This window comes from Stegodyphus dumicola, chromosome 1, assembly GCF_044657685.1.
Source record: "Stegodyphus dumicola isolate Sdum_Otavi_A_Nest chromosome 1, ASM4465768v1".
Classification (NCBI taxonomy): Eukaryota; Metazoa; Arthropoda; class Arachnida; order Araneae; family Eresidae; genus Stegodyphus; species Stegodyphus dumicola.
In genome coordinates, this window is record NC_140768.1 from 228,860,022 (window position 1) to 228,879,972 (window position 19,951).

The window sequence follows — 19,951 nt, forward strand, 5'->3', positions numbered from 1 at the left end:
CTGAGAAAATTTCCAAATATAATGCTTATTTTTTGTTGTTTTACTTCCAAATTAACCTCTTTTAGCTATCAATATTCGGAAAGAATCAAGTTATCTGCTACAAGCGTTCTCCTCACAAAAAAGATAAAAGAGCGAATTCTACAGCAAAATCCAGAAATCAAAATTCATAGATTTTAAATACTCAAATAATTATTTTAAAGGCGGTAAAATTGCAAATAATAAGACATATATATGTCTCATTTTACATATATATATATATATACACGTGTGTGTGTGACATTTTGAAATTTAGATATATATATTTTCAATATTATTCAAAATCGAGTTGCATTTTACAATGAGATCAGGAACACATTTTTTGTAAGAGATGTAGGAAAACTCATTTTCGTTTTCTTTCTCTTTTCTTTTGAATAAGGAGTTTTAGTTTCTGCTCTGCTAAATTATTAAGTAATGTAAAATACTCGTATTTTTCATAATTTGAATACGTCCTTTTCTTTGCAATATATTACTGTTTTAATTAATGTAACTAATTAATTGATAAATTTAGTAAATTTTTTGATTGACCCTTAGTAGGAGTTTTAATTAAATAAATTCACTCAAAAAGAAAAAAAAAAAGAAAAAATATTTCTTAGTTCACTTCTTGTAGAGACTAACTATATAGAATTTGATTTGTTTTGGGAGGATAAACTAGTGTCAAATTGCTAACTGATGTAAAGCAAATCAACGCAGTGTCTGAAATCAACTACAGAGATTTCAAAAGATTTGAACAAAACCTTTTTAGTTAACAGAACTTAGAACGTAAATGCACTTCTCATGCTAAAAGAAATTAAACCACCACTTCTGGCGATGCAGCTACAGTAACAGTCAAATTCAAATTTAAAAACTTAGCAGTTAAACACTATTAAATTTAAATGAAGGTCGGTTCAAAACTGTAACCAGAAGAACATTTAACAAATTGGCAGCAATAACGCATAGCCGAATAATTACAAATTTATCAGAACTGGCAGGAATTACGTAACGTGGCCCAGAGAGGCAGAAACACCATGTGCCTTACAATCCAAAAATCTCAGCCTAAATATGATATAATTGATTTGCATTCGGGTAAGGAAACGGAAAAGAGAAGTGATAGTAAATGCTGGAATTATAAATAATTTATTAGTTTCAAACAATAACCTTAAAACACATTAGTCTTACTACTCAGTAACGGTATTTAATGCCAAAGTACACCTATGCATAGCACCAGCTTTTCATTAAATAATTAAGTATTATGGAGTATTATGTACCTAAGGATTATATATTTAATGCAAAATATCTTACAAAATGGTTAAACATGTCGGTGTATAAACATAATCATGTTATTTATGAACAAACCTATAATGTCTGCTTTCATCTTTAAATTTTATATGTAGGGTAAGATTGCGTAAGTTGTACCCTCTAATAATAAAGAAGTATATTTCGTAGGATTTAAAAAAATAAAAAAATATGTGTGGTATAAGTATCTTTGTCGTTCCTAATATTTATTACGTACAATAAAAATTCCATACAGACTACTCTTTTGGATTAAATTAATGAAATTTATGAACACGAACTTAATAATACTTAGACAACCAGTTTTCTAAGTCGTATCACATATGGCTTGAGTAATATTATGTTTAAAATTGGATAATTATAATAAAACTACCTTTTTTCAATCCAACTAGAACAATTATCATAAAGATTTTTTTTTTTTTTCATTTTCTTGTCAACTCCGACACATAAGTCGTGTATTCATCATTTGCATTTTAGGCAGTGAATTATATTCTTCGTGGTGTTCCTCATAAATATTACAGAGAGATGAACACGATGTGAAAAATGGTTGACTGGGGTGTGTAATTCGTTTCGCCGGAAGAGTCGCAGTTGACGTGATATTACGTCTAATGTGTGAAAAGTACGTCTTCAGCGACCACTTGGTACCACTTGTGCAACCTTACTCTGTATAAGTGTAAATAATTCTCATTATTTATAAACTCTGTTTCAGGTTTTTATTCAATGAAAGAGTGAAAATGGCTTAATCATTTTTGCTTCACATCTGAAGAACAAGATTCTCTTCAAATCTTCAAAAGTAGGCCTGAAAATTGAAGCAATTTTAGCTGATTCTTATTTAGTATCTCCAACAACATTCATTTCTGCTTTTCAACCTCATGCAGAAAGGTAGCATTTTCGATACATATTTGAAAATACTTTTAATAATATTTCATTTATTTTTCAAATTAGATGATTTTCTTGACTTCTTTATCTAACAATGATTCGTCTTCTCTTTGGGAGAAGAGTGAAAAACCTATCAATTCACTCAGTTCAGTGGTCTCAAACTCAAATGAACACTAGCCAAATGCAAGATCTAGCTGACAATACGTAAATAAATAATATAAAAAAGGAGACCTTTTTATTAACAAAGCAAAATTCGTTAACTAAATTAAAAACTTTTTTACTACATAATTGTCAAAATATACTTATAAAAATAGCGCTAAAAATTCAAATTTATGCTTATTTTCTGTCTTAAATCTAAAAGTTGGTATCTGAAAGAAATTTCTCTTAGTTCGTCATTCAAATGCATTGACAGCTCAATATTAAAATTTCCACACTGGTATTTATTAAAAATGATTGCAATGTTCTCAAGTAACCACTAAATAACGTACTTAAGCTAAATAGAAATATATGAAAACTTCCCAAGAACAAAATTTGGGAATAAATAACGACAACCTATTTATTCTCTTTCTTTTATTTTTTGCATTTTTCTATGACACATACAGAAAATAAAATAATTTTATGAAAATAATAGTAAACTTCTTTGTTTCATCTTAGATGTTTTCAGTTACAAGCTCTCATGGCTTTTCGATTCATAAGGCTTGTAATCTTCGACGTCAGTTACTAGAAATATCTTTGTCACAAACTGCAGATACTCATCGGCAATTTCGTTCTTTTCGTAGATTTATTAACACCTGTGCACCCAAGAAAAGCGATTATTCTTATTGCAAAAATTCACAACAGTTAGGATATTTATATTTTGACAAGTGCTAATAAAATTTGTATTTTCAAATCTTTGAATAAAATTTATATCACAATAAAAGTTAATTAACTTCCTTTCCAGATTTTCTGAATAGTTGCTCACGTTCGTTTTTTTGGTAATGAAAATAATGTGCAATTGCACTGCAGACCATTCAAATCTTAAAATTTTATTTCAAATCCTTTCAATAATTAATTTACATGAAATGTGCTCTCAGGTCGCATAAAATGATTCGGGAGAAGCATGTGGCCCGCGAACAGACAGTTTAAAACCTCTGACTTAGCCGAACAGGAAGTTAGACCGTTAAATGAATTTTCGATTATTGGCCGATGAAGAAACTTTATAAAATTACCTGTAATATTTTGCTTGCCATCCAACCGGAATTGTGGCTAGTGACTCTGGCTGAAGAAGAAGGTCCGGAGAAGGCATGGATATTTGTAAATGTGTAGTTCTTGGGGAAACTCTATATATGCGGTGAGCCAAGTGTCCTTTTAAGAGGTGGATGGTACAAATAGGGCGCAGCCCCATCCACCTAATCGACAAGATTTTATGACAAACAAGGGCTGCGCCAAGCAAAAAAAAAAAAAAAAAAAAAAAAAAAATATATATATATATATATATATAAAATACATAATTATGCATGAAATTACATATTACATGAAATACATATAAAATACATAATTATATAAACGCATAAAATACACCACATAACGCACTGAATAAAGTTATGTTAAAATTCCATATAAACACCAATATCTCAATTTAAATTATTGTAACACAAAATTAAAAAAAAAAACTTTTATTAAATAAAAATACCAACATCAGAGCGATTATTATTTAGAAAACACATAAGTTCCCTTGCAAATTTAAATTCTTTTTCAGCACCTGTAAAAATCTTAATAAAATTATATTTTTTTCGTATGTCATAAGTAAGTGTACATTCTTCCACATAGTGCCTTACCGATCCGACAACTCCACAATTATGACAATATTCATTCTCTTGTATGCCAAATCTTTTCAGATACACCAGGAAGCGCCCATGTCCAGTAACAATTTGATTAAAATCCAAATGACAAGAAATACTTTTATTAAACTTAGGTTTTAAATAATAGGCATATTCTTTTCTTCTATTCGAATTATTCCAATTATCATACCACAAATCAATATAATACTGTTTGATTCTAGTAATAACCATTTTTCTTGAAGGCTGGATAACGGAACACTCCCCGGAAACATCCAAAGTCGCCTCTTTGGCCAACACGTCGGCCCTCTCGTTACCTTCAATACCCACATGGGACTTAACCCATCTAAATTTAATATCATGCAAACCTTCAATTTCTTTATATAAACACTTAATATCCATAACTAAAGAGTTATTACAATCGTAGCTTTTCAAAGCCTGTAATCCAGATAAACAATCACTATAAACTACAATACTATAACTCTTAGATAGGTTTTTCTTAATCCATTTCATAGCAAAATAAATAGCAGCAAGTTCAGCCTGAAACACAGAATTAAATTTTTCTAACTTGGGTGACTTTCGGAGCCGTCCTTCCAGCGTGCTATGTCTGCAAATTTGCAGTGGGACTAAGCTGGCTGTAATCTATATATACTCAAGGCTCTTGCCAACCACAGCCGCATTTGACTTCTTGCCACGATGAATGTCCTGGGTTTTTGCTGACCATTGTCAGACAAGTGAGATTGGTAATAACAGCATTAGCTTAAATGTACAATTAAACTATTTAAGGTAAAAAGATGTATAGGTATTTTTAAATGCAAAAACCTAATTGATAATTGAGCTAATTGCCATAATAAAATTAGCCATAAATAGTAATTGGTGTCTTCGTGTCAGTTTACTTTAAATGCGATGTAAGAAGGTACGAAATTTACGAAATCATTACGAATTTACGAAAAATCATTTTTATTATAATGTGATTTTAAACGGCAAAATATTATTAAACAAATCAGATTTCATTAAAACTTTACACAAAATGAATTTCAAATGAAGGTTTATTTCAATCGTACTACAATGCATTGCATTTAATATGCATGATACATGTATTTGGTATTAATTTCAAAGTCCAATTATGAGGCCGTAGACGCAGCATTCTTTTTGGTGAATGCGAACTATACTTTTCGTGATTTTGTGAGGAAAAAACAGAGTTAAAAGCAATTATAAGATGATTTAGCGGCCATTTGAAATTGATGGCTATAGGGTTGGGGATTGTGGGCCGAGAGGATAGTCAGTTCCCAGTTAATGCAAGCGACCGTGCGATAAAGTCGCTGAACACGTGTAGTTTGGTCCGGATATGGAATCCCGGAGAACGGGTTGGCTTCAGTTTCTCTTAGAAAGTCCTCAACGAAAGCATCTCTTTCCTTAGACATATAAGCCTCGAGTTCTTTCTCATAATCAAATAAATCAAACCAGCCGAAAAAGCTAAATATAAAGAGATACGTATATAATCGTCACAATAATTTTATAGACAAGTAATCACAACAAAATTGGGTACATATTTAGCTTTAGAATAATTTGAATTTAACTCTTATTAAGTATTCATTTGGCTTTAGCACACACACACACACACACACACACACAAAAAAAAAAAAAAAAAAAAAAATTTGCATCAAATGAGATTTCAGTTTCAAACATTCTTAAGCAGGTACCATTCATATGTACAAGGAAGAAACGTTTCCTCATTACCTTAGAATCATATTCACTCACTAATGAACTCTCATTAATAATGAAAGTTGTTTTTTTTTGTTAGAAAAAATATAAGGATATCGGTATTGGCAATTTTTAGTTTGACAAAGCTTTTTATGTGCATTGAAAACCTCTTTTAAAGATTTAAATTTATAAAATTTATGTGAGTTTCTGAACAGGAAAAAAACTAATATCAAACTTTTAAAAATTAGCAAGTACGTTAAAGATAGGTCATATAATCGTATGATTGTTGGAAATTTTGGCTTTGATAGTGGTTTAGTATGAAACAAAAATTTATGTTGAAAATGTTTACCTGATAAGAAATTAAATTGTTATAAATTAACGTAGGATATCAATGAAATAAATAAATTTAAATTTAAATGAAAAGGTGAAGAAGTAATTAATAAAATACTGAAAGCTCTCAGCCATGTAAAACTTTTGCGAAGTTTCATTGAAATGCGGAGAAATTTGTCATCAGTTAGAAAACTATGTTAGCAAAAGCAAAATATTTTAGCCATTTCTTAGTTTGAATTTCAGGGAACACATGAATTTTCCTAAATGTGAGATGCTTTGCTTCACAGGAACATCTAATGATGAAAATCTCCTTAAGAGATGTGTGGTAGGTAAGAGATGTGTGGTAGGTAAGAGATGTGTGGTGGACTTTGAATTCTTCCTCTAAAGGGTTCTTGACTGAAATATGGACATAGTTTCGCAAAGCTATTCTTTCACCACAGGTGCCCAGGATTTCATGCCTATGACAGGAGCTTTCAATGCTATTGGTAATTATTCATAAAGTCGTTCTACAAGAGAGGATGGTAAACATGGACGTCCAAATATGAGCATAGGCACAACAATAACAATAACATAACCACTGTCGAAGCACGTGCATTAATACTCAATTAAATAAATTCCTGTAACATCAAATATTCTGCGTTAAAATGCAATAAAACGTAATTATGCAAGATATGCAAGGAACTGCAGACTATGTTTTGTTATGTTATTGTTGTTTGTTATATTTTTTGTTATGTCGCAAGCAGAAAGTAATGAATACACTGAAAATACTGAAATAAAGAAATTCTTATTTGTGTGTCCTCGAAACTGCAATTTCCTCGGATGTTAATAATTTTTTTTTACTCAACAAAACGCAATTATCAAGACATACAAGAAAGTGCAGACTATATTTTTGTTATTTAGCAAGCAGAAAACACTGAGTACACTGTCCATACAGAACACGAACTTTCCTTAATTGTATCTCAAAACTGCATTTGTTTTTGTTAATAATTTTTGTTACGCAATAAAACGCAATTTTCAAGACATACAAGAAAGCGCAGATTATGTTTTATTATGTAGCAAGGCAAAACATAGAAAATACCGAATGCAGACTTATCGTAATTGTGTTTTCAAAACTGCATTTTCTTCGGATAGTAAAAATTTTTGTTATACAATAAAACACAATTATCAAGACATATAAAAAACTGCAGACTAATAGGTTCTCATGTAGCAAGCAGAAAACCCTGACTACACTAGCCATACTGAATGCGGACTGTTCTTAATTGTGTGCATTTTCCTCGGATTTTAATAATTTTTGTTAGGCATTAAAACGCAATTATCAAGGCATACAAGACATTGCAGACTATTTTTATTATGCAGCAAGCTGAAACATTCAATGCACTGAAAATACTGAGTACAAACTTTTATAAATTGTGTCCTCAAACTGCATTTTCCTCAGATGTTAATAATTTTTATTATGCAATGAAACGCAATTATCAAGACATATAAGACACTGCAGACTGTTTTTGGTTATATAGCAAGCAGAAAACACTAGGGAAATCGGCTTTTTTACTAGACTGACGGCTAAGGGATAATCCTGATAAAGGAATTGAGTCTTTGATGGTCTCTCAAACAAAAATTTTAAGCATGGTACGGAAGACAAAGATGAGAGGTACCATAAGATTTTGAAAGTGCTTTCTGCGATCCGAAAGCACTTTTATAATCTTAGGAAGAAAAGGAGGAAAATGGTTAGAGCAGACAAAGGATCTCCTAAGCACTTTATGCAGCTTTTGAACTAAAGTTGGCCTTTACAGCCCATACTTTAAGTCGCCTATCAATCAAGATATATATATTTTAAGAAATATAAGAAAATTCCTTTTGTAAGAAGACTGAGATATCCATAAGGCAATTACATATACTATATGATTTTAAATAATTTTTTAATTTCTTTTTATCCGATGGACCTTAACTGTTATTCTTCATTTTGCTTTACTTTTCCTACTCAAAATGTTAGTCAAAAAGAGGAATCTACATATTATGTTACATGAACTTGCTGTAGTAAATTTAATAAATTTCCATATTTTTCAGAAATCAGATAAAACAATTTTGGGTACAAAACAACTTTATTTCTATATATGAAATTTCGTAGTAACAAAATCGAGAAACATTTTCTTTATATCAAATGTCTTGTCAAGAGTATTTATTAGAATAGTATTCAGCTCAAGCTTCCCATTTTAGAAAAAAAAAGGAAGATTTAATTTAATTACTATGTATATTACAGAAAGTCAGTATAAAAAATTTTTTCTCTTACATTATTTAAATGTTACATGATCTACAGAATCACACTGCTTCAATGAAATAATTTACAGTTTACATTATTTTTCCTTTCAGTATATAACCGCTCAAAACTGGCAGAGTGTTGAATCCACTGAAGACTGCTAGTTCTACTCAGCTGAATTCCAGCTGAATGGGATAGCTGCATGGTTTATGGTTTTTTTTTGTTGTTTTTCTCATGTTCACGGAGGATACGAGCCTGTTTCACTTAGAAAGGCCCTCCACGAAGACATCCGTGGAGGATCTTTAGGCAGGTAGCTCTCACGGTTTTTGCCATAACCAAATAAACCAAACCAAGCCAGACCTTTTAGCAAACATTTCAAATCCTTCTAAAACAATATTATTTCAATTTAACGTTAATTAAATCTAAAACTAGATCATGCATCCAATATGGTTAGGAATATGAATATTCAGAGCAATCTAAAATATTCAAACTAAATGGACCTACATGTTAAAAAATTCTAGATTTTATCACGCTTTATTTCAGGAATGATTAAACAAATGAGTGATAAAATGCTTTTGTTTTATAAGATGAAACAAAAAATCTTCTTTTTAACAAAATTAAACAATGAACTAATTTTTTTGAGCAAGTAGACGCACAGACATGTTTTTGCGAAATTAAAATAAAACAATAACATTTACAATTTTATTTACCCATAGGCACACACACAAAAAAAAAAACATGGTTTTATTTTTTCTGGCCCAACATAAACTAATAAATTACTTTTTTTATTTGCAAAAATTATGTACATAAAACTCATAATTTATTTCTATTTACATAAAGTTTCCATTTACATACATAAAGTCAAGTTAAGTTTCCATTTACATCCTAAAGTCAAGTTAAGATATTTTTGTAAACATAAAGTAATAAAATAAACATTATAGCGTAAATTGTTAAATTTTCGTTGTTATATTTCATAATAAATCTTATTTTATAATAAATAAATGAAATCTATTTTAATCAGTTACTTAAATAGGAATAAAGAACTAATAAAAACGAAAGCATATTAACTATGAATTTAATTTTACTTAGAGGTTACTTAAATTTTTACTTAAAGAGAAATTTGTTGCTGTTATTGTTACCAATCTCACTTGTCTGACAAAGGTCAGTGTATACTCACGACATTCATCGTGGCAAATGCGTCTCTTGTTGACAAGAGCCTTGAGCACCATATAGGTTACAACTCGACGTTACCTCTTCCATCCCCAATTTTGAGAGAAAGCACTCCGTGGGGGGACGGGCTTGAGGGTATCCCACCCCTTTGCTCATACCACTAACCTCTCGAGTCGGCTTTTCGCTCGCCGCATAATTAGAGTGTTCCCATGCCGCACAGATACTATACGGTTGGAAACATCCATGCTTTTTTCAGGATTCGAACCTGAGCCCTTCGATACGGCTATCAGAGTCACTAACCACCATCCCGATTGTTCGTCAAAGTGCAGATTAATATGTTATTGGAAATTCAGATATCTAGAGATATCAGATATTCACATAATTGAAGTTTTGTTGCAATTGCACTGATTTCCTCGTATAACTCGATTATATGAAAGCTGGACATTTATTAAGCTTCAAAATGATACAAAATTACAAATATAACCTCGAAATAAGGGATAGCTCGAATATTACTGTAGACATGACTGAAAAAATGTTATCTCTATTTAATCTTAAAACCTTTAAGCCTGGAATCTCAAATGCAGAATCCCTCGAATATACTTACTGTGAATATTGCACCGGTAATGTTGCACTAATACAGCATAGTGAGAAAGCAGGCTGTTTCAATAAAGAAGAATTAACTCAAGGCCGAAAGAAATATGAAAGATGTGAAAGGGCATTTTATCTTTATCCACCTAGGACCACCAGCGGCCGAGCGGTGAAGTCGCTGAACACTGGTAGCTCGGTCCGAGGTTCGAATCCCGCGTACGGACTAGCTACATGGGCGTTTTCTGGGTTTTCCTTATGTGTAACGTGCATACGAGCCAGTTTTCCTTAGAAAGTCCTCCACGAAAGCATCACTCCACTTAGGCAGAAAGCTCTAGTGTGCTTTGCCATAATAAAATAAACCAAACCATATTATTTATCCACCTATAATAATACAACGTATTTTATACAGCTATTAAACACCATCCCAACTAGACCGAAAGTATTCGGGGAAATATTATCAGAGAGCCACGTATCCTGCTTCTCCTGAAAGCAAATACATCACGGTGCTTATTCACGGATAAATCTTATGTATACCTCTTCACACAAACACAATGCTTCTAAATACCTAAGCATTATCCAACAATGTAAACGAGGTCCATCTGAACGGTATCTTCTTCCTCTAATTCCAATTTAGGGGGTATCACTAAAACTTTCGTTTGTGTTCATATAGGTTAGAGACAAATACAGAGACTCCTACAAATTTTCGCAAAGGCTACATCTCAGACATAAATTTATATAGGTAAATATCGTAAATCTAAAAGTGCATATGGTCGACCCGTATTCGGAAAGTCAGGAGTTCGAATCCTGACGAATACATTTTGGATTTCTTCAGTTTCCTGACATCAAAAAAATTCTGCTAGACTCTAGAAGTGGCGTCCGAACCAAAAGGTAATGAATGAAAATTCGTCACAACCAGGACTTGAAGAAGGGGTTCCCTAATCCCCTGTCGCCTTTTAAAAGGGGTATTCTCTCCATCCTCTCAGCATGCCTTCGTGGTGTAACTACAAGCACGTTCAACGTGTATTCCGGAGGGCATTCGGGTGTATTCGGGTTCAAATCCTGGCGAGGGCATTATACATTTTTCACGTTTCTGCGTCGATATAACTTAAAGACTCGACAAGTGCGAATATAAATATAATGATATTTCAATGGTAATTTTACCACAAGAAAGGATAATTCTCAAACACCTTTAAAATTTGGAAATAACTAGTTCTGTTAGACGTAATTTGCAAGCCGTTACAAAATAAAAAAAATTCATACAAAAATACTCAGTATTAATTTAAATTTATTATTTGATTTTAATACAAAGGTATTCAAACAATCGTGATTATAAATATAAAGGGAATGTATGAAATTTTATTTTAGTACAAATGTACACAAATATCTGTTTACCGTTTTTAAAGTTTCTGACAGTAGGAAGAAATAGCTTCATCGTTTACATGTCTTTTTTTTCAGCAACTTTAAAACTTGAAGCTAGCTTAAAACGATAAAATTAATTATTTTATCTGGTAGTTTGAAAAGAAATTTTATACTGTTACGTCAAATTACTTAATCAGATTTCAAACCGTCTGCCTAATTTGAATTGACAGTTTGACAAGAAAGAATTTACTATTTAATTACGGATTAAGATAATAAGAAGTATTTGGTCTGGAAGAATGCACTTAGGCTTCCAATTGAGAAATATGACTTTAATTATCTAAAGATACATTCTCTTGTATAGAAAAAATAATTCGAGATTTTATGGCGATTGGTACAGTCCATCTGCTTGATATAGATATAAAATTATAAATAAACAAAAGTCAAAATCAAACAAAGGTTTACTTATCGGGAATTAAAGAATTAATCAAATAAATAAGCATATTTAGTAAAAACCCTATCTAAAACGACCACCTGCGTTTCCAGGTTACTCTGATGGTCTTAAAGAGATCATATTTTCATTCTGTTTATTTTATTGTTTACAAGAAGTCTATTAACGTCAGATAGAAAAATAGCATAAACCCATATAAACCAACAGAAGATTTATTATTATTGATACCAGTTAGAAAACCAGTAAAAGTCAATATAAACCAATACAAACCAGTAAAAAGTTCTGACATTGATGTTGGTTGTATGGGTGTCAATTGATACCAGTAAAAAAAACGCACAGAGACTAACAGAAACCAGTAGAAGTCAATATAAACCCATAAAATGTTATGGGTACCCATAAAAAGTTTTACTGGTTTCTATGGGGCATCTTTAGCAGGGAAACCATTTGACCAAACCTCATTTACTCTATACAAATATTCATCCACATGTCCTTTTGAAATAATGAATTCATAACCGCATTACCATGGCCCGCGCCATTTTGTGCTTGCAAATTTCTGTATACTCGGTATTCTAGATCCCCGAGATTACGGTCGTGATATTTTTTCCCGATGTTTTGGCCACAGTATTTTGAAGGATTACCGTAAATTTATTAATCTCTTAGTGTTTTCCCTAATTATGAATATATTACAGCAGTATTATTAGAAAAATGGATGTCTTTCGTTTTAAGACTTATATAAATAAGTGAAAATTTGAAGGCATAGACTGAGATTATAAATCGAATAATTAAGAATATTTTGCAAAACAAATAGCTGAAGTTTATCTAGTAACTCTGCAAAGACTATTAGGTATTTTATTTTAGAGCAAGAGATGTGAAAATTGTGCAGTGACCTTGCTGGGACTCGAAATACAGACCTTCTGATTACTGTCTAGACATACTTTCTAATTAAAGCACGAAAGTACGCGATAAAAAGTGAGAAAGACCTTATATTTCCTTCTCCCCACCCCGCTAAAAGGGCGATTGACAGGTCAGGATGCAGTCCCCAACCTTGGAGGTGACGCATTATCGTCGATAACCTCTTAGTTCCTCAGATTTCTCAAATGTCAACTCACGTACTCAGATTTCTCAAGAAATGTCAACTCACGTATAAATATATTTTAGTTTGATGAATTTAACCTTTTGCTTAAGCTTAATATATTTCTATACAGCTGGTGAAAATTAAATGATAACCTTAAAATAATTATGCTCATTCAAATTTTCAACTAGTATTCGATTGTGTAGTTATTTTTGTTAATTATGTGCAACTCAAAATAAAATATAATTTCTATTTACAGATTAGCTCATGTAATATGCAAATTAGGCAATTGATAACATGTTCCGCAATGGATGCATGTAGAATTGTTTAAGTTCATTCGTGTTTCGAAGCTGATCAGTACTCCTTAGAGATTGCTGCTCAAAGGCATCATTTAATTAAAATTGGTATTAAATTGGTAGTCTTAGCATCAGTGGGCAAACATTTGAGAAAGTCATTCAATATTTGAATATCCCTCAAAGTACCTGATCTGAAAAATCTTACCGTATCTTCTGTAACGTATCTAAATATACATACAACACGAAACCGAAGCAGAGAACCAATTAATAAAGAACCTCGTAAAGGGCAGTCAGAATCAATAACTGCACCAGAAAACCGTTTTCTGTATTGTCAGCTAAAACAAATCGTGAAATGAATAAAAAACAGTTGATTTTATGCTTCCTGGTTGTCACAGTTTACCTCTAATTAACCATTTTACTGCTTCACGAATGATTCACGAGATTGGAATTTATGCTAGAAATCCAATGACTTGTTTTCCACTCATTCAGTCTTCAAAACGGGTTCGTTTACGGGGGCGTTGGTATCCTATCCGATGAAACCAAGATAAACAGGACCGCGCATATTTATTGGCGAATCCAAATGTAGCCTGAACTACGAGTCTAGACATGTTTGGATTTGACCAAGAAGGAAGGAAATGCACCTTTTGTTTCTTTATTCATGAAAGATTCTGTTTCATCAGAAACGATTTCTTGGTTCGAGATGCAATCACCAAAAATCACCGAGCTGCATATTTTTTATAAATGTTCTGAAGGCGGCTAAAAACATATCGTCGAGGTCTCAGACCTCATGTAAGGATATTCAAGGATGCCTGTTGATCCAAATGTTTTGTTAATGGATGAAAATACCCGTCCGCATTACGTATATCTCGAAACAAAATACTTGGAAACAGAAGATACTACTCAGATGGATAGGCCAGCTTACTCATCAGATTTAAATTTATTTGGGCAACTGTAGGATATCTTGGCCTCCGAATCGCAGCTCGCCAAATGCCTTTCCGGACTCTCAAGGATCGTGAAAGGGAACTTTCAGAGAAACAGCATGCTACCATATATTTAATAATATAAGCAATATAAGTTACCAAATATTACTTAAAGAAAGGTTTGTTTCAAAACTGAGAAAATCATTTCACCATTGTATTTAGATTTTCATAAATATGAATTTAAATTGAATATTTTGAAACGAATCAATTGCCAAACATAGTAATATTCGTAAAATAGTTTTCGTAAAAGTTATTTTTAATCTTAATTCAAAAGTAACAGTTAAATTTTATTTCTCTCAATTTTGACAGAAACTGCATAATGGTTGTTCGTCAGGCTCCAGTTATTCACTGAGCATGTATCCATGGCTATCCGGATGTACTATGGCGCTAGCGTTACAGCTGAGGAATATGCCTTTAACTATTTTGGTGGAAGCGATGGAAAATATTTCGATTATTCTTAGTTTCAAGTATAGTAAAATGTATTCATGGCAGATCATTGGTAATCACGGTCCCCATAATCACATTTTATCCTTCCTTGGACTTCCTGATATTTGCCAAAGAAGCTGAGAAAAGTTTACATTCGTGTACTGTTTATCAAATTTTCAACCCACATCTTGGTAACATTCTTGCCCAACTCTTCTGGAATGCTGATAAGAACAGTCTGAAACTTGAAGCTTAGAATCTGAAGAATTGTTTTGTCATTTGTATTCACCATGTGTTCTGTTACTATTAATCAAGCCTTACATTAGTCAAAATGCTTTTTTTACAGTAGCTGGCCTAATAATTTGATGTATTTCATTGATTTCCAGACGCATTCTCTCTCTTGTTATACATACAATGTCCTTAAAGCTTTAGAGAAGTACAGGGTGATTATAATTAAAGTTGCGATTTCAAACCGCTCTAACTTTAAAACTACAGGTCAGAATGACTTGATATTTTACAAGAACAGTCCTGAGGTAATGGAATTTTGTTTGGCGAAGGAAAAAAAATAGTTAAAAATGTATCCATAGATGGCGCTGACAGTGTTCACATTGCTGTTGTGGATGTAAAAGCCAAAACGAAAGAATAGACTCCAAGGGTTTACGACAATTTTATTAGCAAAAAGACAAGAATACGCATTTACAGAGAAAACAGCGATAGTGACAAGAGAAGCTTCACGAAACAAACACCTTACGGATGATTAACGCATAAGTTGTTCGATATAACCTTCTATTTGTTCCGCTGCTAATTAGAAGAGCATAACTGCATGTTTCGCAACAGATCGGAAGGTATCTGTGATATTGCTATGAATGTGGGGCGTGATGCATGCCTTGAAGTCAGCCAGATTCGCAATCCGCCCACTGTAAACAACATTCTTCAGATATCCCTAAAGCCAAACGTTACACGGGTTTAAGTCGGAAAAGCGTGGAGGCCACGCTGTTGGAAAATGGCAGCTTATGATTCAATCATCTCCGAAATGAGCGATCAGCAGTTGCTTCACATGAGTAACAATGTTCGGAGGAGCGCCATCTTGCATGAATATAATGCAATCCATACATTGACGTTGCTGAAGTGCCGGAAGGACATGGTTACGCAAAAGTGCTTCATACGCTTGCAGTAACTGTGCAGGTAACGAGACCCTCAGGTATGATCTCCTCGAAGACCGACGACAAACGCTGCCATTATTCCGCACCACACAGTGACCTTGTCCTTGTCAGAATGGAGAGTTATGGCTGTAAAGGGAACGGATTCTCGGCCACCCATATCCTGCAATTTTGCATATTTACAAAACCTTGCAAATGGAAATGAACTTCGTCAGATCACAGAATGTTCCAAGGCCATTCATTAGCCACTTCCATGTGGGCAAGAAACTCTAGTGCAAACGATTCACGTGTTTCCAGGTCAGCAGGATTAAATTTATCTATCATTGTCCGCAGGCCATATGTGGTCATTGGGCAAGATTTTATGCTTTTTAATGTTCGCAACTTCCTGTTAGCTGTTAACGCACAGTCACCATTCTGATAGTAAAACTTCACGAGAAGAGCACAATCCTTCTTCATCAGAGTCATGATGAAGCACTCAGGCAAAATGTTATGTGTGTCGTTAGTGCTCGGCATTTTTAACTTAGCCATGTCTGCAGTACATCTTATGGCCCTATCACTTCTAGGGACGCGCGCGCTTACCCTGGACAATTCCGAGAAACGAGATTCCAGTAGCACTGCTTTAAGCGGGAGGCTTCCGAGAAATGTTTCGTCTAGCTAGGAGGAACATATCCCGGATACGAGCAACATTTTAAAACTTGTCCGAAAATGTTCCGGCTGGAGACGTGTTCCTCGAACGTTCAACCAATCAGACGAAAGTTCTGCTTCTGAAAGATAACGGGTAACTTTCAATATGGCGATGGCTCTCACTGTGAAGTCATGGACGGTGGAAATAGAGGCCGATTTAATTATTGCTGTTTTGTTGTAATACAACTGCATGAGTCATTTTTTAAATGTGTATATATTCATTAAATATATAATCGTGGAAATTTCAGAGTTGATAGTATTTTACGACTTTCTTGCAGTTCGGATTTGTTTACAAATTGTTCGTCGCCAAAAGTTCGCCAAATTTGTCGTATTTCGTACTGATCGTGTATTATTACTGTTATATAATAGCATTTTATTTCTTAAATGTAATAATCAGTTGAAAAATGATTGATGAGTATTTGAGTACTAAAGAGTGTACACATTTTGTTATTGGGTTAATTCATAATTATGTCATATGTATGATCTACGTAATAAAAACATGACTAATAAATAATAAGAAATGTAACAGCAGTGCATTTATAACATTTGATTACTTAAAACAGTGCTCAACTGATTATCACTTTCATGTCTGTTTACATAATGAATTGTACTTTCCAATTAAGTGCACGGGCCTACTAGTGGCCGAAGTGTCGTTGAACACTGGTAGTTCTGTCTCAGGTCAGAATGCCGCGAACGGGCTGGCTACATGACGTTTCCTCGCTTTGTTCCATTTGTGACTGGTATACGAGCCAGTGTTAAAAAATCTTCTACAAAAGGATCCCTCCTGTTAGGCAGATATCCCTCGAGGCTTTGCCGTAATCACATGAAATAAACTCATGATGTGCACCACCTAATTTCTAGAGTTGGTATAATTAATGCGTTTTAGGTGTATTACCGAGTGTTCTATGGGACAGTAAACAACTCGCACATGTTTGATTGCTCATGTATTCATATGCTTTATTTGATCTTCATTTTGCTAAATAGTATCTACTGGCTGTGAGGATGTAAATATCAGCCATATAGACTTTTGTCATAAAAAGTCTTTTTTTTTTTTTTTTTTTTTTTTTTGTCTGTTTGTTTGAATGGACAGAACAGTAATTATGAGCCATAAAGTTAGTCAAGGTCAGAAGGTGGTCACCAAGTCACAAATTTTCCAGTGAGCCATCAAATTTTCATTGCAATGCAGACAACAGAAAATACATATAAATAATGTCTGATAAATAGACTTATCCAGCACACGTTATAAACTATTTTTAGTGTATACAGAATTTGGCTGTTACTGATGTAATTCATTACTATAACCAGAAGTGTGTTTATCTCTTACTTGAAGTGCCAGAGTGGAGATCAAAGTGATTAACTTGATAGCAATCATCTTTCTATTATCTTCCATTACTAACAATAAAGTTTAAAACGAAAAGTGTGTGAGCGATACAAAACAACACGAAGAAGGGAATGTCACTTGAAAGGAAACGTCACTTTCGCCAATCTGAGCCATAACTGATTCTTGTTTGGCTTTCAGCCTGTTTACCAAGTGAAGATGGTAACCCTATTTCGCCAAAGAGGGTTTCTCAGAACTGTTGCTGCAAACGTTTTGTTCCAGCAACAAATATCGTATGCAATAAGGGTTTTAGTAATTTGTGTAGCTGTTGAATTACGTACTTCAGAAGATTTCAAACCGAAAATCAAAGGCAGCTTTCCATTCTTTATTAAACACAATGGAAGTGAGATGGGTTGAAGAGAAGAAAAAGACGATTTTAAATATGAAGTTAGGGAAGAATATTATTTTTTAAAATATAAAATCTTTTCTTTAATTTCAAATGAACCGTAAATTCTGTAACAGTTGAAAAATTTAAATCTCAGTGGATTTTGGTATTATTTCTTCTTCAAAATTCAAATATTTTACTATAATTAAAATTGTTTAGCAAATGAATGGTCATCTCTTTTTAATAGCAACTTATTTCGCCCGAATTCAGAAATTATCTCATTCTAAATACAATTGACTTAAATACAATTGACAAGCTACCACCTTTGAAGAATTTATTAGAAAAAGAAAGGGAAAAGGCCCTCTTTTATTATGAAGGCATTTAGAAGAAACAATAATTCAAAAACGATGTAGTGGGACAATCAAGTTAACTTTGCAAATTGAAATGCATAGTTTGAAAACAGCGTTCTTTACATCAATTTTTTAACTACTTAAATGACCGTCTAAGCAAATAACAAATTTCTGATGAAGAAAGCTTCTGGATTTTTCATCGAAAGTTACAAAATGTAGCTTTTAATGAATAAGTAAACTTGAGCTTACGAAAAGACGCAGAAACACCAGAATGATCAACAGTTTAACTGCCGTTAACTTCAGACAAGTTGAAATGCTCCCGAGAATTTTTAAGCCTTTTTCACTTGAAATAAAATAATATGACGAATAACGATTATTGAAGGTTTTACAGCAATAAAAATCAGCTTAATATTCATAAATTTGCAGGGCTAGTTTTGAAGGCTTCAATATAATAGAACCCTCTTTTTGAGCTGCAGAAATGAGAATGACGAAATAGAAGCCAGTGATGAAATAAGATAAGGCGATAAGAATGAGAGGAAGAAAGTCACGCTATTGATGCCCTCTGCTTATGGAAAATTGAAACAACTATGAAATAATTTTACAAAAAGCTGAAGATAAAGATACATTGTAATTGGGATAGTTAATCAGAACTAAAATATTTTTGTGCATGCGATCTCATTTGCTAACGGAAGAGGTTTTGAACATTTCGACTTGCAGAGAAATAGAAATTGTGATTTTTCTGTCAAATGTAAAACACATTGGCAGGGGATCTTGTATATACCCCAAGAGTTAATATCCGGAATGTGGTCTTTAAGTATGATCGGCTCTTGATCAAGAATTAAATTACTTAAAAGCAGTTGCTATTGACAGAGGCTTTTCACCTAACAGTATTGACCAAACTGTTGAAATTCTCATCTCAACACATCAGAAAGCACCTTCTCATTTTGGGATATTTTAAGAAATCTGTTGTTATTCCTTACTTTCCGTCTGTTAGCTAAACTGCACTTATTTGATAAACATTCAACTTTCGGATCGTTTTCTCTTCTTTCAATGAAATTCTCAGTTCCATAGCAGTTTATTCCCTGTCAGTGTGTTTTAATTTACATTTACCAAACGAAGAAGGCCTTACAATTTCACGCTAATGAACACGAGATATATGTTAAGAAAACGGAAACGCATAAATCATCTGTTGCCCAACATTAAATTAAAAATTACAGTTTCTGCAGCTAATAGTTAAAAAAAAAATCTTCCGTTGGTAAATTAGATTTTTTAGAGACGTTCACAAAAATATTTCAGTTCTAATTAACGATTCCAATTCATTTCGTCTTTATTCTCAGCTTTTAAGGAAATGATTTCATATTTGCTATACTTCAAATACTCCAATTGTCGTTGAGATAAAGGAACAGGCAGTTTATACAAATGCTAG

The 19,951-nt window shown here is 32.9% G+C and overlaps 1 long non-coding RNA gene across 1 annotated transcript in view; it reads left to right on the forward strand.

The window, feature by feature from the left end:
- The window catches only part of LOC146999493 (uncharacterized), a 29,282-nt gene extending 27,100 nt beyond the window's left edge, over positions 1 to 2,182 (forward strand). Inside the window, exon 3 of the long non-coding RNA XR_015039781.1 lies at positions 2,018 to 2,182. This is a non-coding gene — a long non-coding RNA (uncharacterized LOC146999493). The remainder of the gene's footprint in view (positions 1 to 2,017) is intronic.
- The last annotated feature ends 17,769 nt before the right edge of the window (positions 2,183 to 19,951 follow it).